At 48.4% G+C, this 25264-nt stretch overlaps 1 long non-coding RNA gene across 1 annotated transcript; it reads left to right on the forward strand.

Moving 5' to 3' along the window:
- The first annotated feature begins 433 nt into the window (after positions 1 to 433).
- LOC114892272 lies at positions 434 to 24994 on the forward strand. The gene is made up of 4 exons (XR_003792685.1): positions 434 to 578; positions 1737 to 2131; positions 15121 to 15330; positions 24788 to 24994. It is a non-coding gene; the product is annotated as an uncharacterized LOC114892272 (long non-coding RNA).
- The last annotated feature ends 270 nt before the right edge of the window (positions 24995 to 25264 follow it).

A 25264-nucleotide genomic window follows, 5' to 3' on the forward strand; every position in this document is an offset into this window, starting at 1 on the left:
ATCTGTTCCAATACGTTGAATGTAAACGTTTGTCTTGTGCCTGCTTGGCAGCTCTAGGGGACTCTGCAGGGCTCCTGTGGCCCACCATGGCAACCCGTGTGACTTCCCCTAGGAGAGGACAGTGTGGGGGACTGCCTGCTATGAGCCACAGGCCCCCAGAGTTGGCCTTAATCTTCTGAGCCCTGCTCGAAACACTATCCCAAGGGAAAAGGAGGAGTGAGGGCTCTGAGGGGCAAAGGCTCCCAAGTGGCTGCAGGAAGAGATTTGGATGGGAGGGGAAAGGGCATAGGCATCCTGCCACACTGCCACATCCTTTCTCAGCAACTTCTACACTCACTCTTCCCTTGCCCTCACCCTTACCTTGTCTCATTTTAGCCTTACATGTTGACTTCATGACATTATTTAGAGATGATGTTCTTTCTTTTTCCATATAGAAAATAACCACCTTCAAAGTGACAGCTTAGGGCTCAAACACAGTAGCTATTCCAGCTACATCTGAAGACAGACCAGCATTATTAGGGATACAATTGGTTGTTATGAACCAGACAGTCGTCGTCGTCGTCGTCGTCATCAAACAGGTACTACTTGCTGAGCCCTTACCTTATGCACAGGCCCCTTGTGAGGCTGACCTTATTACTTCCCTATTTAATGGAGTAGGGCCAGGCCTGGTGAGGTTAAATGGCCTGCCCCAGGTCTCCCAGTTGGTCAGAGGGGGAACTGGGCCTCCAGAGGGCCTGAGCCATTGCCATGGCTCATTTTCTTCTGGAAGAAGCAGAAGGAAGCAGAGCCCAGCAAGGCGCCTGCCGGCCCCAACAATCTAACACTGCCAGCAACGGTGGGAAGGGGCTTTCACAGCATGTCTTACCTGGGTCCCAGGTCCCCTACAGCCGACCCAGGACCACAGGGACATGATGACTCAAGGATGAGGATGCAGTGGGAGGGGAGGGTGAGGGCCAGCCAGTTCTGTCTTGTTCCTTAGAGAACTCTCATGTCATTGTAGGCAACGGGGGGGGGGCCCCCGTGCGCACGGGAGTCCTGCCTACCTCCTCCCAGTTCTCCAGGACTTCACAGGGGAGGCTTTCTCCAAGAGGGGTTATTCCTCATCCCCACCACTCTGGCCCTAGCTTCAAAGAACGCAAAGAGAGCCAGGGCAGGCCAAGATCAATTTCTACTTGAAGGCCAACAGTCCTACTGTCCCTCAGCCCAGCTTCTTTTCAATATAGCCTAACGTCTCTCTGTCCCCTCTGCTGATTTACATGGCAGGTTTATTTAATTAGCCAGAGGGGAGTCAAAGTGCAGCTTGTCCTCAGAGTTAATTAATACTTACTGAGCCACCACACTGTGAGTGATGCCAAGATTGGACTGTGTCCTCTATATCAGCTTAGGGAACAGACTTCAACCCCTTGTGCCTGGCTGGGATTGGGAACTGGAACCAGTTAAAGAGTAGGAATGATGGGGCCCTGAGCTATTGTGAGGAGCAAATGAGGCCGTGCACCTAACATGTTTGCCACAGTGCCTGGCACATAGTAGGGACTTAGATATTGATACTGTGTTTGTAAATTTGAAAAACAAGTGGCAGGGAAAGGTGGCCGAGAGGCCATGTTCCCCTCTGGGGCATGTTCCAAGGGAGAGAGGGGTAATGGTAGCAAATACCACAGGGAACACAAACCCTCAGGCACACTCCCACAAGCATTGTCCATGAAGAAACGCAGCATGCTTCTCCCTATTTTCACCAGGCTCCTTTAGAAGATGGGGAAGGACTTCCCTGGTGGCACAGTGGTTAAGAATCTGCCTGCCAATGCAGGGGACACGGGAAGATCCCACATGCCGCGGAGCAACTAAGCCCGTGTACCGCAACTACTGAGCCTGCGCTCTAGAGCCCACAAGCCACAACTACTGAAGCCCATGAGCCACAACTACTGAAGCCCGCATGCCTAGAGCCCGTGCTCCACAACAAGAGAAGCCACCGCAATGAGAAGCCCGTGCACTGCAGCAAAGACCCAATGCAGCCAAAAATAAAAAATGAATTAAAAAAAAAAGACACAAAAAAGTTGAACATGAAAGGATTGAAAAAAAAGAAGATGGGGAAAGTGCAGGTGGTTGACCCTGGAAGAATTCAAGCAGAGCATGAGTAAGTGGAGGCTCTCCTTTAATTGTGATCTGATTGCTAAGGGAAGGAAATCTGGCCTGGGCAAAGGAGTGCTGCTGGCCTATGCGATTCCTGCCAGGCCAGGGCCCTTCCCCTCCTTCCATCACCCCATCTCTGCACACACTGGAACCCCACTCCACTCTTATGTCAAAAGACTTTTGACCCTGGCTTTTCTTTCAAATGGTGCTTCCTTGGGCCCTCTCCTGTGGAGTGCCCTGACAGAGCCATCACTAGGGCAGGATTTGGTGACAGTGCTTGCCCTCTCCCTCTGCCTCCTCCAGGGCTGCCATGCCTGACGAGCATCTCATAGTCTGCCCTGTTTGACTGCTTGGCTGCAGGGGAGTCCCGTCGCCCAAAGCCCTCTTTGCGGTTGGTGGCTTGGGACAGCCTGCCCTAACTCTCCCAGCTCAATATCTGGGCAGCTTCAGTCCTTCTCTTGGGAGTGCTGGCATAGCCAGTGCCTGGGTGTGTGGGCTCTTCACTCTTTGTCTGCCAGGCTTGACCCCATGATCCTATTCAGAGCCTGCCCCAGAGTCTGGATGAGAGGTTACCATGAAGCTACCCAACCCCAGGCATGGATAGTCCTTTCTGGATGCTAAGGCCAAGTAGGAAGACACACTACTGAGGCAAGACCCAGTGGCTGTCTCCGCTGCCAGAAAGATAGCTTTTCTAAGCCAAACGCTGAGGCAAGATACCTGCAGCCCTAAGACCTAGACAGATTTGGACAGGAGGGCACAGTGAGGCTTAGAAGTTTCATCCTGGGTTTGCCACATCTTCTGTACAAAGCCAGATGCTGGGAGGGAAGCATTCTTCCCAATTACCTGAGATGACTTTGGTAAGGAAAATGGAATGCGAAATGGGTCAGAGACTGACACAGCCAGACTGTCAACTACAGCCAGCTCTGGCGGGCCTGAGGTTCTGGGGCCCCTGCGCCCCCTGCTGGCCCCTCAGACAGGCTCCTGCCCTTTGGCTTCCTCCTCCCCAGGAAGCAGCCTGGTGCTTCCTTCTCATCCCAGCGCTACTTCATCGGCTCCCTCCCACCTCACTCTTTTAATCTTTTCACCTTTGGACCTAGCCTACAGCCGCTCCCTCTTCCTTCCATAACCTGGGCTTCCTCCTTCTGGACAAAAACCTCTGAGTGTGACCCACGGTTTTTTTTGTTTGTGGGGGGAGGGGGGTTGTTTTGGTTTTTGTAGTGTATGACCCAGCCTCTTGAAGAAGACCTCGGAGCTGTGCAAGTGGCAGCCTGCCTCAGCCAGCACCTCAGAGCAGGCTCTTCTGCTGCTTCCCAGAGGGCATCCAGCCTCCAGCTCTTCCTTCTCTCTGTCTCTCCCACTGCAGAAGCCCACCCTTACAGAGCCTCTAGGGGTGGCCCCTCTAGCTCTCCCAGACCAGCCCTCCACACCACTCCAGACTGGACCAGGAATATCTTCTATCTCTCTTTCCCTCCCTCCCTCTTCCTCTCCCTCTCCCCTTCCAAATCCTGTCCACTTAGCAAGTTCTAATGGCTCCAGTGTTCACACTCCAGCCCATCTCCACTATGTCCTCTCCTGAAGCTCCTGCTGCCAGGCTACTTGCTATGACAACAGTCTCTTAGGTGTGTTTGTCTTCTGAGATTGGAAGCACCCAGAGGGCAAGGACTTTTAACCTCCTACAAAACCAAGGGCAGTGCTAGGCTCCCAATGGGCACTCGGGACCCCGTTGAACGCTGATCCTCTCCTACTAACCTACCAGCACTGCCTCAGGGCTCTCTGCCTGCGCAAGGTCCGAGGAGTGGCAGGTCCGGTGCGGCTGTGCCTTCAAGGCTACCATTGTCAGGTCACTGCAGAAGGAGGGAAGATGGGGGCCATTTCCCAGAATGGGTGAGAATGACAGGGAGGCTTTTATTTCCAGGGTGAAGGGAGGGAGGACCAGTCGGGAATGAGGTGCCTGGGTGTCAGTTATCACGCTGGTGGAGAAGCCCACGCGCGATGTAGGGGACGGGGATCCCAGGAAAACCCCCAAACCTCATAGTTGCCTCGTCCTACCACCCCTCCATTCCTCCCAAGGGCGATCTGCCTCCCGGTTCGCAGCCCTGGGACAGATCCTTGCGTGACCTCGGGCGGCGCCCAGTGCTGCTGTGGACAGCTCATCCCGCGGCGGTGGTGGCGGCGGCGCCCGGCGTGTCCCCAGAGCCGCCAGGGGGCGAATAGGGTGCCCGCCGGCTTTTGGGACGCCCGGGGCGCCGGCGCTGAGCTCCGGAGCGTCCCGGCCAGGGAAGACGCGCCCGCCAGAACCTCCTTGGCTTCCCGCCGCCGCCGCCGCCGCAGCGGGGCCGGGCCGCTACTTCCAGCCCCGCCTTCGGGCCGTCTCGGTCGCTCTGGGCGCCCCAGGCCTGGGTGGGGGCGCAGCCGCTGCGCGCCCGCACAGGTGACGGGCCGCCAGCGCGCCCAGCTCCACGCGCACAGGGCACTGCCCGGCGGACTCGCCTCGCTCGCATCCCGCCCCTCCTTCGCCCTCTTGGCAGCCCCGGCTCTGCTCTCGCAGCCGCCCCGATTTTGGGGCCGGCGATTGAATAGGCCGCACCCCGGGCGCAGCAAATGGAGGACGCTGGAATTTAAGGAGGGGGCGAGGGAGGACGCATCTCAGCCCCCTGCCTTCTCCCCACCACTGCGAAGCGGCCACGGGCGACGCGCAGGCCGGTCTCTGCGCCCTGGGGCTCTGGTCTGGCCCGGCGCCGGTGCCGGTACGGGTGCCAGGGAGAGACCCCGCGCGAGGTTGGCCGGGCGCAACCGCGCTGCACCTGTTGGAGCGGGCCTCTACGCGCTCGGACCCGAGCCGGCCTCCACGGTACACGCTACCCGGGCGTGTACTGAAGGGCCACAGTTGGCTTTAGGAAAACAAAACGAAATATTTATCTAGAATGGATGTATGCGTATGTCGGCTCCTCTCTGGGTCAGCTGGTTAGGACCATATTTCGTTAAGTCTCAGCCTGCAGCCTGAGACCCCCGACGGCTTAGGACCTGCCCCCTGGCTTTGGCACTGCTGAGGATCTTTTGACTTGATGACATGCTGTTTCCGTTGAAAAACAGTCTGTTCTTTGGAATCCAAATCAGCTTTTATCAAAACATGTCGGGCCTGACAGAGTTGGTGATAAACGTGTGTGTGTGTTTAAATCCTTTTTGTGCCCACACACTAGCCTGCATCCATTCTAGGTAAATATTTCTACCATTGAACAAAAGGAAGTCAAGTTTGTTTCGTTTCAAAAGGAGTCTTAGAAACAGTATCTCTCTACTTGTGTCTAGTCAATTACCCACACTTTATTTTGCTTTAATTTGGTTAGGTTTAGGGGGTTTTGCGACACTGGAAGCAAGAATTTAGGTTAAAGTACGTCTCAAGCTGCACATGAGCTCTGGTTTCAAATCCTAACATTTAGCACAGGCTTTCACAGCGGGAGTGCCAGGGTTGACATCTGTGTCCGGCTGTATTCTGATTCATGCCGGTCAGAGAGATGCTCAGACAAACCCCTGGGAGAGGGGATCCTGAATGGTTGCACTCCTCTGCCCACCAGGAGGGAGTCAGGAATCCACAGGACAAGACGAGTTTGTCGGCTAAGGGAGCCAGCGCTATATGTCTTAAGTTGCTTTCAGGCTCTGGGATGTGGGATTGGGCTGCAAACTCTGGACTCTAAATCTGTTTAGCATACAGGACCTGGGTCCCAGGAGACTCTCTACCTTCTCCTCAGTTCATCTGGACATGAAAGGTGGGCTCAGAAATCAACAAATCAACCGATGGTCAGAGAGCCTGGGCGATTCTGCAGCCCTGAGGGAGCCTCACCCATTCCGCACTCCCCCTCCCCCCCGCAATACAGCACTAAGGCTCTGCTGACAGGGCAGGGATCCACCCCAAGCCCAAGGCAAGATCCCACCCCCGCTCCTTCTGTCCTTCAGTTCCCCGTGTGTCTGAGACTTCCTGGCTCTGTGAAGGCAAGGAGTAGCCTAAAGTCCAGAGCCTCACATCTAAAGAGTGGCACTTGTGGGAGCCCTGGCCCCAGTCCCCAACCTCAGGAGGCTCTGGAGATGGATGGGGTCAGGTGAACAGCCGGCATGACTGCAGCCTCTGACCTTAGCCCGGACACCAACACTGCTGCCACCCTGCCTTCTTTGAGCTTTCCCAGAGTTGAGCGCTCACCAGGTATGGCTCCCACAGAGTTTCCCCATTCACCGGAATGCAGCCACGTGCCTGGAAGAGCACTCTTAGTTCAGCCCACCCGAGACCTCAACTCCCATCCTCTTCGTGAGTCAGCACTACACTTCCCCCTTCTCAGCTCTGCTGGGGAGCCCTCTATTCCCAGGAGAGCTACCTGGAGGAGAAGGCCATGTCCTCACTGCCTCACAGGTGGGAAGGGATAGACATGAACACATCTGCAAAGGCTCTTCCTGGCCCCCCTTAAATCCCAGTGAGTCGTCCATCCCACACTATTTATTGGTTACTGACTTTGGGCCAGGCACGGTGGCAGAGGTCGGGGAATACAAAAATAAATGAAGCCGTTCCTGCCCTTAGAGAGTCCATGGTGTCTGATGGAGGAGTTTATTCTTTAACTCATTCTTTCACTCAGATGAATGAGTCCCTTTGCCAACTGCTAGGGAGACAGCGAGGAAGACAAGCACAGCCCCAGCCATCCTAATAGTACCACCTTGTAGACCCACAGTCTGTAGGGGAGACAGACATTAATCAAGCCATCTGGCAAATAGAGAACTATAAGCCATGATAAAGAGAATCACAGGATGCTTGTGAGCACGTGTAAAGGGCCGGGGCGGGGTGTGTGTGTGTGTGTGTGTGTGTGTGTGTGTGTGGAGAGGGGGAAGACCGGCTGAGGGGGAGGGGCAGTAGGAGGGGACTGACCGGGACCCAGACCTGGCAGAACCTGGTATGGTGCTTATCTTCCTCATGAAACATGACCTCAGAGCTTCGAGAAGGCCCCTCCCTGTACCCTATCCCTCACCCCCACACTCAGGAATTCTGCCAGCCTCTCTCTCTGAGGATGCCAGTCGCTTTTCCTTGCCGCCCGTTGGTGGCAGGAGGCCACAGTGCCCCTTGTGGCCACTGACTGAAGTTTCCAGGACCGTAGAGGGGTGGGGTTTCAGGCTGTGGAGCCGCTGTGTCCCAGCCTCCTGAGCTCCACCAACTAGCCTCAGTCCTTAGGCAGAGCCTCTCTCTCGTGCCTCTTGGTGTCACCAACAGGGGACTCCAGGGTGGCCTGCCTGGGAATAATGCCAGGCTCCCTCAGCTGACACACAAGTGCCTATGCGGCTGCCACGAGTTAGCCAGCAGTAGCCTATGGTGGATAAGGTGGCCTAGACCCACAGGCAGCTGTGCCTCTGCATTTGCTTCCTTTTGTCTTTACAGATGTGGTGGATGTTACCTCCTGTGTGCTCCACATAGTGAGGCCAGAGCCTGGGATCCAGGGGAGTGCTTTACACACCTGCTTCCCTCTGTGGCCCAGGCCTTTGGGGATGTGGGTCTCTTGGCCTCTTCCTTTCCCCTCTGCCAGCCACTCCACATTCACGGTGGCTACAAAGCTTTGTGGCTGGATTTGGTTGCCCTTGAGGCCCAAGCACAGAGAAAGAGGCCACTTGCCCTGCTGGTATCATCGTCTCTGTGGAGAGGAAAGTTTGAAAATCCTCATTAGAAAGCTAGAAGCAAGCACTGAGCAAAGGCATGATCCTTGTTAGCACTTTCTAGCCAGGCACACATCCCAGCCAGGGCACTTGGGCCTCAAATGGCAGGGCTGCCCGCCTGCCTGAGTTTCTCACAGGAGGAAGGTGAAGCAAGACCTCCTTGAGCTTTTAGACGTGGAAGAGCTAAGGCTAGCAGCAGGACCACCTGGGGCTCCAGGCAGGGGTAGGGGCAGAAAAGGAGAGCATTCCATGCCTTAGAACCTGGTGGGCATCTTTCTCCTCTCATTAGGTTGACTGAGCTCCTCTTTAAGGTATTATAAATGTTCAATGAATTCTGATTGTTAGGTTGGACAGCATTAAGGTATCCTGGGTAGATGCTGGAACACAGCAAGGGACAGGTAATAATAACAGTAACACTACCATGTATTGTTCACTTAATATGTGCACTCTGAGCTCCACGCACTGCATGAATTTTAGTATTTAATCCTTACGACTTTCTCAGAGAGAACTGCCGTTGTCATCCCCATTTTATAGCTTAGGAAACTGAGGCTCAGAGAAATGAAGTAATTTGGCCAAATTCACACACAGCTAATTAGGATTAAAACTGAGATCTGTGTGCCTCCAGGGTTCACACCTTCCTTCTCTCCCACCAACCATCCTCCAGAGCCCAGAGCTGGGAGAGGGAAGAGCACTGGAGAGAAGGAGTGGGTGCCATGCTGGCCTCCGCCCTTGGTCAAGTTCATCCTGCCTCCACACAGACTGTCTTCCTGTGGCCTTGGGGATGGTGGCCTGAGGATGGGCAGTGAGGCCTCCAGATGCCAGGGCAGGGAGGTGGCTGCTCACTCATGTCTCTGAGAGCTGAGCTCCCCAGATACCTGGGCTTCCTGATCTGCTCCCCACCTTGGGCCTAGGTGGTGACTTCTCAGAGCCTGGCACCTGGCAGGCAGGTGGGCATAGGATCGAGGACACACCCTTGGAGCCAGAGGCACCTTCTGAGCTCAAAGCCAAACACGAACACATGGGCAGAGAACCTGCCACTGAAGCCACTCACTTATCCCGTGTGCCCAGAGCTTCCTCTGGAAGCTCTACCACATCACTTCGTCCCAGAGCAGCCCTGGCTTCTGTGTTATGGAAAGGTATGGACCTAGGGAGGGAATGGGGTGGGGGCGAGGGGTGCAGAACTTCTGCAAACAGGATGTGGTGCCAGAACCCAGAGCTGCCCTCCCCTCCCCAGAGGAAACCACAGACCTTGGGGAAAGAGAGTCGCCACTTGCCCAGAGGAGCCAGGGGGAGGGAAGGGGTTCAATATGGGGATTATTACATTCAGTCCTTAAACCACCCTAAGAAGGTGCTATAAATTATTCATTTTACAGGAGAGGAAACCGGGGTCAAGGTCTTTCCCAGCTGGGAAAGCTGGGTCCCTCATCTGCCAGGTAGCCCCCTGTTAACTCCTCTGCTGCACCATCTCCATGGCCTTTATCAGGTGATGGCAGTGGGGGGCAGGGGTGGGCGTAAGCAGAAGAGAAAGGGGCCCTAAACCCCAGGCCTTAGAGAGGGGAGAGGCAGCCGCAGGTGTACATAAGGTGTTTGACCTAAAGCCCGAAGGTGACCGCCACTCATTGGTTGATTCCAATTGAGCCCCTTCCACATGTAGGTCCAGCGATGGCAGCGTCCCTGTCCTCTGGCAGTGAAAGGGGACAGATGCTTTACCAGGCGAGTACCCTGGAGACAGCGTGTGGAGGTGTGGAGGGACAGCCAGCCCAGCCTGAGACGGGGAGGGATCAGCAAGGCTTCCTGGAGGGGAGTCCTAAAGAAAGAGTAAAAGTTAAATTAGGGAGAGGAAGGGATGACTGGAGGTAGGGGCAGAGGGGACCACAAGAGCAAGGCCCAGGGAAGCCTAAGCCCTTTGAGAGCCGCTGAGAAATGGGGGGTGAGGGGAGCAGAGGCAAGAGGAGAGGGTGGATGGGCAGGCCAGAAGCCACAGCGTTTCCAAGCCCAAGGAACCTAGGACAGCCAGACACCCTCCCACAATCTCCCTGCGGACATCGCTGCGAACCGGACCGGGAACATTCCAGCCTAATCGAAGCTCAGATCGGGAGCTCCAGAGGCTCCACACGCTGGGGCCGGCCTCCCCCGGGGAGCTTGCCCGCTCCCTCAGGCCAGGCCCCAGTAGGGGCTAAGGGGTCCTCAAGGGTTCAGACCCTAAAGAGGCTGGAAGTTTTCCCTCTCCGGTATCGGGGGGGAACTGGGTAGGGATGGAGCAGAGGGGAATGGAAATGGAGCTGGAGGGAGGGCCGTCTGGGTTCTCAAGGGGCCCCTGCTCAAGCCGGTATTTCGGAAAAGGGCTGAAGGGCAGGATTTCAGTCCCAGCCTGAGCCCAAGCCTGTGCTGCCCTCTACCAGGCCCAGCCTCGTCTGCTCTCGGCTTAAGTGGGGACACAGGCTAGGATATGGGAGCAACAGCCCCCCCAGCCCTGGAAATGGGGTGTCAGATGGCCAACTGGACTGCATATTCTGTTGTCCGTTAGTCATTTTTATTTCTTCATTAAAGCTTCCATCCTTTTACTATGTAAACAGCATCATGCTTAGGAAAAGAGCTAAGGAGGTGGAAGGGTATGGGGACAGAAGTCTTAAATACATTACCTAATGTCACCAATTTCAGCCTAAGAGAGAAGTGACCCCTATCCTCTTTATACACTGGAGAAATTCCTGCCTCTGATCTCCCAGCTCCCTTGATCTTCTCTCCACCCTGCCCCCCACCCCGCCCCCTCACAGAGAAGCAGGTCTCTGGCATTGGCAATAGTTAGAGACAAAGAAGCAGTGAGAGGAAAGGAAGAGAAACCAGGCTGCCTCAGGGTAAGGGGACCCCATCCCACCTCACAGGCTGGCAGGACACCACCTGCTGGGAGTGGGGGTGGAGTGGGGGAGGGCGACTCTCCCTTCCAGGACCTCTGAGCTTCCTAGTTCAGGTCCAAGGACCTGGTGTCATTATCAGGGGGACCAGGCCAGGAGGAAACCTCCCCCAGCTGACCTGGTTGACCTTCTTCCAGAAGCTGGCCAAATTCTTTGCATGGCCTTGTCCCCAAGGTGTCATCAATAACAGTAGCAGTGGCCACAGCAGCAGCAGCAAAGGAGATTATGCATGGAGGGTTGGCTAGGTGTCTGCACTGAGCTCCCACATTTTTCATTATCTTTTGAAGTCCCCACAAACCTCAGGAGATTTTAACAACCCCATTTTACAGATGAGACGACTGAGGCTCAGAGAAGTTAAGTGACTTCCCTAAGTCATATAGTTACTAAGTGACAGTGTCAGGACTCAAACGAGGTCTCACTGACTCCAGAGGGTGAACGAAGCTGCACTGCCTCTTCCCTTCCCCCGCCACGCCCGCTCACTCCCAAACCCAAGGCCTCACAGGGCAGCATCTTCTACGCTCTGCAACCCTTCTGACCTCTTCTTCCTCACGCTCAGTTCTGCCCCAGCTCCTGGCCCACCTTTGCAGAGCTGGGGAGGGAGCAGGATGGTTCTACTGCTGGGGTGGAAGGGCCCGTGCACCCTGGCGCATGGGAAGGGGCCCGAGCTCAGCTTGGCACACTGACTGGCTTGGCCTGGCCAGCAGGCATCACTCACACGTCAGAGTAGCCATGGTCACTTTTGTTAGTCGAGATGACTGCATTCAAGAGGGAAGAGGAGAGAAGGAGGGGCCCAAGCCCAAGAGGGCAGAGTGGGTGATCAGGGACCATAACCTCCTAGGGGCACAGGTGAGCGGAGATTTGTGGCTCAGGCTGACACACCAGGCTCTGTAGGTGCCCTCAGCACCCACCTGCCCTGGGAGGTTCTCTCCCCACCTCTCCACTGCTGCCTGCTCTGACCCCACCATGCCTGGGGAACCAGGGACCACCTCCTTCACCTCCCAGGAGCCCAGGCTCTGGAATCAAAGGAACCTGGGTTTGAATCCTGGGACCCTAAGCAAGTTACTTTATCTCTCTGGATCTCAGGTCCCTTAACTCCAAACTGACAGAACATTGTGATAAAGGAGCTAAAGAAAGAATGTTTAATAGTAGTAACATTAATGTTTATTCAGCACCCACTGTGTGCCAGGATGTTTCATGTATTATCTCACTAAATCCTCAAAACCGCCCTAGGAGTTCAGTGCTATTATCATCGCCCCTATTTTATAGGCAAGGAGACTGAGGCTTAGGGGAAATAATTTGCCAAAGCTGGCAAGCCACAGAGCTGGGATAGGCCTCCAGGGTCTGTGCTCGCAGCTACCTCGATGTGTGATGTGCAGCTGGCTTGAGTGTTTGAGCCCTCAGATCCTCTGGCTTGCTTCCTATTCCACTTTGCAGAGGGGCTGCAAGAGTCCCTGGTATCAATGGGGAATGCTGACCTCAGGGGTTGGCACGCTGCCCAGGATCCCCTTCCTAGGCCTTTTTGAGCCAGTGACAGACTTCTCCTGGTCACCTCCCTGAAAGGCTCTTCTTCCTTCCCCAGGGCTGAGCCTGGGGATCTGCCTCAGGTGTCCCCGGGTGACACAAGTGAGGACAGCAAATGTCAGGAGGATCCTGTGTACTGGGGTGCATATGTTTTGAATCTTCTCCCATCTGACCACTTAATTGATCCAGGAAGGGCCTGAGGTTCCACTGGGTCAACAGATGAGGAAACTGAAACTCAGAAATATTAAGTGATATGTGCAAAGTTGCCCATCATGTGCAGGGTGGAGGGAAGATTGTGGAGCCAGGTGGCCAGAGCCCAGAATCAGAAGTCTTAACCCCAAGCTCTTCTCTGTCAGGGGCAGACTCTCTAATTTGATAGTTTGGGGCAGGTGCAGCCTGTTAATGGGCCCAGGCACTGCCTGTATTCACACATGCTGAACTGTCAGGATCCTGAAGCCCTGTTCCTACTCCCATTACTCAATAGGGCCCTCATTCATTTATTAGGTTGACAATTATTTATTGAACACCTACTGTGTGCCAGATCCTATACTAGGCACCAAGGATGCATTGGTGAACAAAAGCGGACCCGGTGCCTGCTCTCATGGAGCATATATACCAGTGGAAAAGAATCAAACAAATATGTGTCCAGTTACAAATTGTGATACACGCCAAGAAGGAAAACTACAGCCGATTCTAAGGCAGAACAACAGCGGGGGCATAACTTAGACTGGGGGGGGGGGGGGGGGGGGGCGAGGAGCAGCGGGCGGGAAGACCTTTTGGAGATGACTTTTATATACGAACATAACCAATCAATCAGCCAGTTGATTAACCCAGACCAGAGAGGTGGTCAAGTTCCACATGCTATGATTTCCAGAGTAAAGAGGTTTCCGTTCGGCTTTCCTCTCCATCGAGGAAAAGTGCTGTTGTCTACGGCCGTTTTGCCATTTGCCTTGAGACTCCAGGTCCCGGTGATCTCAGAGTACAAGTGAGGGAAAATATAATCTGACTTGGTTTTTTGGATAAAACAAGAAGTGCTGGGTCCCCCCTCGCCCAGATCGGCGCCGGCCCCTGCCTCCCCACCCGCCCTCAGAAGTGCGGTGCTCTGTCGCCACCTGGTGGATGTAACAGACCACGCACGGGGTCGCCCGGCCTCCCGGGTCTGGGATAGGATACGGAAAGCGGCTTCCTTCGGGCGGAGGCTGAAAAGGAGGCAGTGGGTTTGGATGACTTCCTGGCAGGGGGCGGAGATGGGGAGAAGGAGCGAGGGTGGATGGAGAACTGCTGCTTGAAAGTCAACTGACTAGAGACCGACAATGGCCCCATTGTGTCCGGAGCCTTGACCTTGATTTCCTGCCACTGTCGTCTCCCGGCGTGGCATCACCCGGGGCTGATTGGCCCGGAGTCCGTTCCGTGACAGTGGGCGGGCCCCGGGCTTGGATGGCGAGCACTGGGCTCCCCCGGGGGCTGAGACACGCGACTGGCCCTGTCCCCCCAGGAATCCCAGGGAAGGCGGGTAGGGCAACAGGTCGACGCCTCTCAGAAGTCATTTCCTCCTTGCTGCCCACAGTCGGGAGTTTGGGGCAAGAACTCGGGACTTTCTTTGAAAAGCAGTGCTACCTTATGGTTAGGAACTGGGATCTGCAGTCTGAGAGACCCAGCTCCAAATTAGGGGATCCCTGGACACAGCCTTTAAAACCACCCACTCTTTTCTTCTTTCTTTCTTTCTTCCTACCTCTTTCTTTCTTTCTTTCTTTCTTTCTTTTTCCATTCTCTTCCCTTCCTTCCTTCTTTCTTTCTTAGCACATACTGGGATACACATTCCCTTTGTAAAAAATATTACACAATACAATAAAAAGTTACAGCTCCCCACCTTTGTCACACACACACACACACCCTCAGGTAATTGCTACTGTTAGATTGATGTGTGTCCTTCCCGACCTCATTCAATGAATTTACATGAGTCTGTACATATGAAAATACATGATTCCTTGTATGTACTCTCCGGGCCTCAGTTTCCTAATCTGAAAAATGGGAATGAAAATAATAGTAGTTAATTCTGAAAAGTTACTGAGAATGTTACCTGAGATAATTCATGTGGAGCGCTTGGCTCGGCACCTGGCACACAGCATCTGTGACTATTGTTGTCATCATTCACCATGATTATTATCATTATCATTGGGACCCAGACCCAATTCTAAGGTCTGGATAGAAGCCCTGTCTTCCTCCACAGCCTGCTCTTCCCCCTCCCCCTTCTCCCTCCTAACAGCCTGTGATAAAAATCTGTGTTCCCTAATGCCTGTGTTTTTTAAAAACTAGAAAGAGCATCTGGTGTTTTCTGCATGTTCTCTCCTCCCCTTCCCTTCCTTCACCCCACCCGCCCCTTCCCTTCCATATTTGACCTAGATGTGACTGCTCACCCCACCGCAGAGAGAACATTCCATTCTGTGTCAGAAGAAGAGTTTCATGGCCCATACGATGCTGTTGGACCCACAGTGTTTGTACATAAAGGCTGTCTGCTGGGTAGGGGTAGGGCTAGTGGCTGAAAGGGGGCAGGGTGGGGGGCGGCACGCTCTGTGAAAGAGCACATAGTAAAGCAGGTAAGTAAGCAGTAGGGTCGGCTGTTAGAGCAACCCAGGGTGTGGCCAAGGGCAAGTCATTTCACCTGTCTGAGCCTCAGTTATCTCACCTGTGCAATGGGGCTACTAACAATAGCCACCACATTCAAGTGCTATGAGGATAACAGGGAACCTGTGAAGGAACTTGGTACTGAGAAAGCCAAATAGTAGTTATGTTGGAAAACTAAGTGTCATGTTTGTTTAGCATTTTATGTTTGCAAAGAGAATTTCTAACTTCTTTTTTTCTTTTTAATATGAACTAGTTTTTGCTGCATGGAGAAGGAAGTTTGGTTTGGATTTACAAGTCTCAGGAGAAAGGCAAATGCCTTTTCCTGGGCCTCTGTTGAAGCAGCCAGGTGCCACTTCCTGGAGCTGTTGCTGGTCCCTAACATAGCCACAGAGAGCATCAGGATACAGGACACTGAAGGACCTCACTGTTCCAGAGGATGTAGCAGGAAATACGTCAAATCCATGTGAGTAAGACAAGGCCAAATCACCCATTCCACAAACAGTCATGGAGCAGCTGCTTCATGCCCAGCCTGTACTACAGAGCCCTGCACAGCTGAGGGTCCCTGGAATACAGGGGTTTTTTTTGGCGGGCTTGGTGGGGGGAACTTACTGCACATACAAGCTAATATTTATTCAGTGCTTATTAGATGCCAAGTGTGTTATAAGGACAACAAACAAGTCTTAGATAAGATCTTTGTCCCCCTATAGCTTGTGTTTTATTGTAATTTTTAAAAACTTTATTGAAGTATAGTTGATTTACAATGTCATGTTAATTTCTTCTGTACAGCAAAGTGACTCAGTTATACATACATACATACGTATATATATTCTTTTTCATGTTCTTTTCCATTATGGTTTGTCACAGGATATTGAATATAGTTCCCTGTGCTATACAGTAGGACCTTGTTGTTTATCCATCCTATATATAATAGTTTGCCTCTGCTAATCCCAAACTCCCCATCCTTCCCTCCCCTACCCTGCCTCCCCCTTGGCAACCACAAATCTGTTCTCTATATCTGTGAGTCTGTTTTTGTTTCATAGATATGTTGATTTGTGTCACATTTTAGATTCCACATATAAGTGATATCATATGGTATTTGTCTTTCTCTTTCTGACTGACTTTGCTTAGTATGATAATCTCTGGGTCCATCCATGTTGCTGCAAATGGCATTATTGCATTCTTTTTGATAGCTGAGTAGTATTCCATTGTATATATGTACCACATCTTCATTATCCATTCATCTGTCGATGGACATTTAGGTTGTTTCTATGTATTGGCTATTGTAAAGAGTGCTGATTTGAATATAGGGATGCATGTGTCATTTTGAATTAGAGTTTTGTCTGGGTATATGCCCAGGAGTGGGATTGCTGGATCATATGGCATCTCTACTTTTAGTTTTTTTGAGGAACCTCCATACTGTTTTCCATAGTGGCTGCACCAATTTACATTCCCACCAACAGTGTAACAGGGTTCCCTTTTCTCCACACCCTCTCCAGCATTTGTTATTTGTAGACTCTTTAATGATGGCCATTCTCGCTGGTGTGAGGTAGTTCCTCATTGTAGTTTTGATTTATATTTCTCAAATAATGAGTGATGTTGAGCATCTTTTCATGTGCTTATTGGCCATCTGTATGTCTTCTTTGGAGAAATGTTTATTTAGGTCCTCTGCCCATTTTTTGATTGGGTTGTTTGTGTCCTTTTGTTGTTGAGTTGTATGAGCTGTTTGTATATTTTGGAAATTAAGCCCTTGTTGAGCGCAACATTTGCAAATATTTTCCCCCAGTCTGTAGGTTGTCTTTTCGTTTTTTTCTTATGGTTTCCTTTGCTGTGCAAAAGCTTATAAGTTTGATTAGGTCCCGTTTGTTTATTTTTGCTTTTATTTCTATTGCCTTGGGAGACTGACCTAAGAAAACGCTGGTACGATTTATGTCAGAGAATGTTTTGCCTATGTTCTCTTCTAGGAGTTTTAAGGTGTCTGGTCTTATATTTAGGTCTTTAGTAGCTTGTGTTTTAATGGTTCTTCTATACATGTTACTTTCCTCTGCTTTTTTGGGGGGTGTTATACGCACATTAAAATTTATCTTTTTGAGTGTACAGTTCTGTGAGTTTCAACGAACACAGACATGAAACCACCATCACAATCAAAATATAGAATGTGTCCCCCCCCCAAATTTTCCTCTTGCTCTTTAGTGATAAATAAGACCTCTCCCCCAACCCCAGCCACTGGAAACCACTGATCTGATTTTGTCCTTATAGTTTTGCCTTTTCCAAAATGGATTCTTACCGTATGTAGCCTTGAGTCTGCTTCTTTCTTTTACCTTAATGCTTTTGAGATTCACCCACATTGTTGTACATATCAGCGGTTTGTCCCTTTTCTCTTTAACTTTTCATTCTAAAATGTTTCCAATATAAATTTAAAAGAATAATAGTGTGGGAATTCCCTGGCGGTCCAGTGGTTAGGACTCAGTGCTTTCACTACTGTGGCCTGGGTTCAATCCCTGGTCAGGGAACTAAGATCCCACAAGCCACACAGCCAAAATAATAATAATAATAATAGAGTGAATATCTTTAAATCTACCACCTATATTCAATAATTGTTTGCATTTTGCTATATTTTAAAATAACATCTATAACAGGCATATATTTGCTGAACCATTGGAAAGTAAGTTGTAGGCACTGACACTTCACCTCTAAAACTTCAACACATATCACCTAAGAATGAGTGATGACCATACGTTATCACACCTAAGAAAGGTGACAATAAATTCCCAAGTGTCATCTACTATTCATCCATTTGCAAATTTCCCAAATTTCAAAAAAGACTTTTATAGTTTTTATCCACTTGCTAGAGGGGTTTTTTGTTTGTTGGTTTGTTTGTTTTTGGCCGAGCCCGGCAGCTTGTAGGATCTTAGCTCCCCAACCAGGGATGGAATCCTGAGGCCCCAGCAGTGAGAGTGCCAAGTCTAATCACTGGGCTTCCAGGGAATTCCCAACTAGAGTTTTATTTCTAAACTTTTAGTTTTGAAATAGTTATAGACTCATAGGACGTTGCAAAAATAAAAGAGTCTCATGTACCCTTTAACCATCTTCCCATAAAAATGACATATTACATTGAGCTGTAGTAAAATATCGAAACTAGGACACTTGCAGTAGTACATTACTGTTAACTAGACAACAGAACTTATTCCGTTTTCACCAATTTTTTTTTTTTTTGTGGTACGCAGACCTCTCACTGTTGTGGCCTCTCCCGTTGCAGAGCACAGGCTCCGGACACGCAGGCTCAGCGGCCATGGCTCACGGGCCCAGCCGCTCCGCAGCATGTGGGATCTTCCCGGACCGGGGCACGAACCCGTGTCCCCTGCATCGGCAGGCGGACTCTCAACCACTGCGCCACCAGGGAAGCCCGACCAATTTTTAACCTGCATTCATTCGTGTGTGTGTGTGGGGGGTGTATGTTTAGTTCTATGCACTTAAATCCCAAGTAGAGATTCTTGTAACTACCACCACGGTCAAGGTTGTTACTGTTGAGCAGAAGCAAGAAGAACTACAGTCCTGCAGCCTGTGGAACGAAAACCACATTCACAGAAAGATAGACAAAATGAAAAGGCAGAGGACAATGTACCAGATGAAGGAACAAGATAAAACCCCAGAAAAACAACTAAATGAAGTGGAGATAGACAACATCCCAGAAAAAGAATTCAGAATAATGATAGTGAAGATTCAGGACCTCAGAAAAAGAATGGAGGCAAAGATCGAGAAGATGCAAGAAATGTTTAACAGGGCTTCCCTGGTGGCACAGTGGTTAAGAATATGCCTGCCAATGCAGGAGACATGGGTTTGAACCCTGGTACAGGAAGATCCCACATGCCGCGAACAACAAAGCCCATGCGCCACAACTACTAAGCCTGCACCCTACAGCCCGTAAGCCACAACTACTGAGCCCACGTGCCACAACTACTGAAGCCCATGCGCCTAGAGCCCATGCTCCGCAACAAGAGAAGCCACTGCAATAAGAAGCCTGTGCACCACAATGAAGAGTAGCCCCTGCTTGCCACAACTAGAGAAAAGCCCGTGTGCAGCAACAAAGACCCAATGCAACCAAAAATAAATAAATAAATTTATTTAAAAAAAAGAGAAACGTTGAACAAAGACCTAGAAGAATTAAAGAACAAACACCTACAAGAATTAAAGAACAAACAAACAGAGCTGAACAATACAATAACTGAAATAAAAAATACACTAGAAGGAAGCAATAGCAGAATAACTGAGGCAGAAGAACGGATAAGTGACCTGGAAGACAGAATGGTGGAATTCACTGCCATGGAACAGAATAAAGAAAAAAGAATGAAAAGAAGTGAAGACAGCCTAAGAGACCTCTGGGACAACATTAAACGCACCAACATTCACATTATAGGGATCCCAGAAGGATAAGAGAGAGAGAAAGGACCCAAGAAAATATTTGAAGAGATTATGGTCAAAAACTTGCTAACATGGGGAAAGAAATAGCCACCCAAGTCCAGGAAGCACAGAGAGTCCCAGGCAGGATAAACCCAAGGAGAAACATGCTGAGACACATAGTAATCAAATTGACAAAAATGAAAGACAGAAAAAGTATTAAAAGCAACAAAACAAAACAACAAATAACATACAAGGGAACTCCCATAAGGTTAACAACTGATTTCTCAGCAGAAACTCTACAAGCCAGAAGGGAGTGGCATGATATATTTAAAGTGATGAAAGGGAAGAGCCTACAACCAAGATTACTCTACCTGGCAAGGATCTCATTCAGATTTGATGGAGAAATCAAAAGCTTTACAGACAAGAAAAAGCTAAGAGAATTCAGCACCACCAAACCAGCTCTACAACAAAAGCTAAAGGAACTTTTCTAAGTGGGAAACACAAGAGAAGAAAAGGACCTACAAAAACAAACTCAAAACAATTAAGAAAATGGTAATAGGAACATACATATCGATAATTACCTTAAATGTGAATGGATTAGGTGCTCCAACCAAAAGACACAGTCTCACTGAGTGGATACAAAAAACAAGACCCATATATATGCTGTCTACAAGAGACCCACTTCAGACCTAGGGACACATACAGACTGAAAGTGAGGGGATGGAAAAAGGTATTCCATGCAAATGGAAATCAAAAGAAAGCTGGAGTAGCAATACTCATATCAGATAAAATAGGCTTTAAAATAAAGAATGTTACAAAGACAAGGAAGGACACTACATAATGATCAAGGGATCAATCCAAGAAGAAGATATAACAATTATAAATATATATGCACCCAACATAGGAGCACCTCAATACATAAGGCAAATGCTAACAGCTATAAAGAGGAAATCAACAGTAACACAATAATAGTGGGGGACTTTAACACCTCACTTACACCAATGGACAGATCATCCAGACAGAAAATTAATAAGGAAACACAAGCTTTAAATGGCACAACAGACCAGAGAGATTTAATTGATATTTATAGGACATTGCATCTGAAAACAGCAGAATACACTTTCTTCTCAAGTACACACGGAACATTCTCCAGGATAGATCACATCTTGGGTCACAAATCAAGCCTTGGTAAATTTAAGAAAATTGAAATCATATCAAGCATCTTTTCCAACCACAACGCTATGAGATTAGAAATCAATTAAAGGCAAAAAAACGTAAAAAACACAAACACATGGAGGCTAAGTAATACGTTACTAAATAGCCAACAGATCACTGAAGAAATCAAAGAGGAAATCAAAAAGTACCTAGAGACAAATGACAACGAAAACACGATGATCCAAAACCTATGGGGTGCAGCAAAAGCAGTTCTAAGAGGGAAGTTTATAACAATACAAGCCTACCTCAAGAAACAAGAAAAATCTCAAATAAACAATCTAACCTTATACCTAAAGGAACTAGAGAAAGAAGAATAAATGAAACCCAAAGTTAGTAGAAGGAAAGAAATCATAAAGATCAGAGCAGAAATAAATGAAATAGACACAAAACAATAGCAAAGATCCATAAAACTAAAAGCTGGTTCTTTGAGAAGATAAACAAAATTGATAAACCTTTAGCCAGGTTCATCAAGAAAAAGAGGGAGAGGACTCAAATCAATAAAATTAGAAATGAAAAAGGACAAGTTACAATGGATATGGCAGAAATATAAAGCAACCTAAGAGACTACTACAAGCAACTCTATGCCGATAAAATGGACAACCTGGTAGAAATGGACAAATTCTTAGAAAGGTATAAGCTTCCAAGACTGAACCAGGAAGAAATAGAAAATATGAACAGACTAATCACAAGTAATGAAATTGAAACTGTGATTAAAAATCTTCCAACAAACAAAAGTCCAGGACCATATTGCTTCACAGGTGAATTCTATCAAACATTTAGAGAATAGCTAACACCTATCCTTCTCAAACTCTTCCAAAAAGTTGCAGAGGCAGGAACACTCCCAAACTCATTCTACGAGGCCACCATCACCCTGACACCAAAACCAGACAAAGATAGTACAAAAAAAGAAAATTACAGACCAATATCACTGATGAATATAGATGCAGAAATCCTCAACAAGGGTCTTCCTTGGTGGCGCAGTGGTTGAGAGTCCGCCTGCTGATGCAGGGGGCACGGGTTCGTGCCCTGGTCTGGGAAGATCCCACGTGCCACGGAGCGGCTAGGCCTGTGAGCCATGGCCGCTGAACCTGCGCATCCAGAGTCTGTGCTCCACAACGGGAGAGGCCACAACAGTGAGAGGCCCGCGTACCACAGGAAAAAAAAAATCCTCAACAAAATATTAGCAAACAGAATCCAACAACACATTAAAAGGATCATACAACATGATCAAGTGGGATTTATCCCAGGGATGCAAGGATTCTACAATATATGCAAATCAATCAATGTGATACACCATATTAACAAACTGAAGAATAAAAACCATATGATCATCTCAATAGATGCAGGAAAAGCTTTCGACAAAATTCAACACCCATTTATGATAAAAACTCTCCAGAAAGTGGGCATAGAGGGAACCTACCTCAACATAATAAAGGCCATATACAACAAACCCACAGCAAACATCATTCTCAATGGTGAAAAACTGAAAGCATTTCCTCTAAGATCAGGAACAAGACAAGGATGTCTACTCTCGCCACTATTATCAACATAGTTTTGGAAGTCCTAGCTACAGCAATCAGAGAAGAAAAAGAAATAAAAGGAATACAAATTGGAAAAAAGAAGTAAAACTGTCACTGTTTGCAGATGACATGACACTATACATAGAGGATCCTAAAGATGCCACCAGAAAACTACTAGAGCTAATCAATGAATTTGGTAAAGTTGCAGGATACAAAATTAATGCACAGAAATCTCTTGCATTCCTATACACTAACAACGAAAGATTAGAAACAGAAATTAAGGAAACGATCCCATTCACCATTGCAACAAAAAGAATAAAATACCTAGGAATAAACCTACCTAAGGAGACAAAATTCCCGTATGCAGAAAACTATAAGACACTGATGAAGAAATCAAAGATGACACAAACAAATGGAGAGATATACCATGTTCTTGAATTGGAAGAATCAATATTGTGAAAATGACTATACTACCCAAAGCAATCTACAGATTCAATGCAATCCCTATCAAATTACCAGTGGCATTTTTTATGGAACTAGAACACAAAATCTTTAAAATTTGTATGGAGACACAAAAGCCCCCGAAGAGCCAAAGCAGTCTTGAGGAAAAAAACAGAGCTGGAGGAATCAGACTCCCTGCCTTCAGACTACACTACAAAGCTACAGTAATCAAGACAATATGGTACTGGCACAAAAACAGAAATATAGATCAATGGAAAAGGATAGAAAGCCCAGAGATAAACCCACACACCTATGGTCAACTAACCTGTGACAAAGGAGGCAAGGATATACAATGGAGAAAAGACAGTCTCTTCAATAAGTGGTGCTGGGAAAACTGGACAGCTACATGTAAAAGAATGAAATTAGAACACTCCCTAACACCATACACAAAACTAAACTCAAAATGGATTAAAGACCTAAATGTAAGACCGGACACTATAAAACTCTTAGAGGAAAACATAGGAAGAACACTCTTTGACATAAATCACAGCAAGATCTTTTTTGACCCACCTCCTAGAGTAATGGAAGTAAAAACAAAAATAAACAAATGGGACCCAATGAAACTTAAAAGCTTTCGCACAGCAAAGGAAACTATAAACAAGACGAAAAGACAACCCTCAGAATGGGAGAAAATATTTGCAAATGAATCAACAGACAAAGGATTAATCCCCAAAATATATAAACAGCTCATGCAGCTCAATATTAAAAAAGACAAACAACCCAGGCTTCCCTGGTGGCGCAGTGCCTGCCGATGCAGGGGACGCGGGTTCATGCCCTGGTCCGGGAGGATCCTGCATGCCATGGAGCAGCTGGGCCCATGAGCCGTGGCCGCCAAGCCTGTGCATCCGGAGCCTGTGCTCCGTAATGGGAGAGGCCACGGCAGTGAGAGGCCTGCGTACCGCAAAAAAAAAAAAAAAAAAAAAAATCAAAAAATGGGCAGAAGACCTAAACAAACATTTCTCCAAAGAAGACATATAGATGGCCAAGAGGCACATGAAAAGCTGCTCAACATCACTAATTATTAGAGAAATACAAATCAAAACTACAATGAGGTATCACCTTACACTGGTTAGAATGGGCATCATCAGAAAATCTACAAACAACAAATGCTGGAGAGGGTGTGGAGAAAAGGGAACCCTCTTGCACTGTTGGTGGGAATGTAAATTGATACAGCTACTATGGAGAACAGCATGGAGGTTCCTTAAAAAACTAAAAATAGAATTACCATATGACCCAGCAATCCCACTACTGGGCATATACCCAGAGAAAACCATAATTCAAAAGGACACATACACCACAATGTTCATTGCAGCACTATTTACAGTAGCCAGGTCATGGAAGCAACCTAAATGCCCATTGACAGACGAATGGATAAAGAAGATGTGGCACATATATACAATGGAATATTACTCAGCCATAAAAAGGAATGAAATTGGGTCATTTGTAGAGACGTGGATGGACCTAGAGACTGTCATACAGAGTGAAGTAAGTCAGAAAGAGGAAAACAAATATATATTAATGCATATATGTTGGATCTAGAAAAACGGTACAGATGAACCAGTTTGCAGGGCAGAAATAGAGACAGAGATGTAGAGAACAAACGTATGGACACCAAGGGAGGAAAGCAGGGTTGGGGTGGTGGTGGTGGTGGGACGAATTGAGAGATTAGGATTGACATGTATACACTAATATGTATAAAATAGATAACTAATAAGAACCTGCTGTATAATAATAAATAAATTAAAATTTTAAAAAAGATTGATAACTGTTACATCACAACTCTTAACATCACTAGGAGGAACTCTATAGTGCTACCTCTTTGTAGTGAAACCCACTCCCACTTCATGCCTCTCTGGTCCTCCTCCCTGACCCCTGGAAACTACTAACCTGTTCTCCATCTCCACAGTTTTGTCATTTTGAGAATGTTGTAAAAACGAAATCATACAGTATGCAACCTTTTGAGATTGAATTTTTTCACTAATAAGCGTAAGGTTCTTGAGCTTCCTCCAGGTTGTTGCATGTATGATCGGTAGTTTGTCCTTTTCTATTGTTAAGTAGTATTCTTACATGGATGTGCCACTCTTTAGCCATCCACCAGCTGAAGGATATTTGAATTTGTTTCCAGTGTTTGGTGATTATGAATCAAGTTACTGTGAACATCTGTGCAACAGGTTTGTGTGAGAACATAAGCTTCACTTCACTTGGGTAAATACCTAAGAGTGGTATTGTTGGGTTGCTTGGTAAGTGTAAATTTTTTTTTTTTTTTTTTTTTTTTGCGGTACGCAGGCCTCTCACTGTTGTGGCCTCTCCCATTGCGGAGCACAGTCTCCAGACACGCAGACTCCACGGCATGTGGGATCTTCCCAGACCGGGGCACGAACCCGTGTCCCCTGCATCGGCAGGCGGACTCTCAACCACTGCGCCACCAGGGAAGCCCACATGGTAAGTATAAATTTATGTGAAATGGCTAAACTGTTTTACCAGCTGGCTCTACCATTTTGCATTCCCACCAGCATTGTATGAGAGTTACGGTTGCTCTGCATTCCTGCCAGCATTGGGTATTATCACTTTTTTATAAAAATGTCAGCCATTCTAATACATGTGTAATACTACCCCACATAACTCTTAAACCGTAAGTAAGACCGTGTCACGACCCTTCTTAAAATATGCTTCACATCACACTCAGAATAAAATTCAAGCTCATTTCTGAGGCCTGCCAGACCCTCTCTCCTGACCTCTGGGTCTCACTCGGCTCCAGCCGCA

The sequence above is a fragment of the Monodon monoceros genome, unplaced genomic scaffold (genome assembly GCF_005190385.1).
Source record: "Monodon monoceros isolate NGI ecotype Baffin Bay Population unplaced genomic scaffold, NGI_Narwhal_1 Super_Scaffold_12, whole genome shotgun sequence".
NCBI classification, from domain to species: domain Eukaryota; kingdom Metazoa; phylum Chordata; class Mammalia; order Artiodactyla; family Monodontidae; genus Monodon; species Monodon monoceros.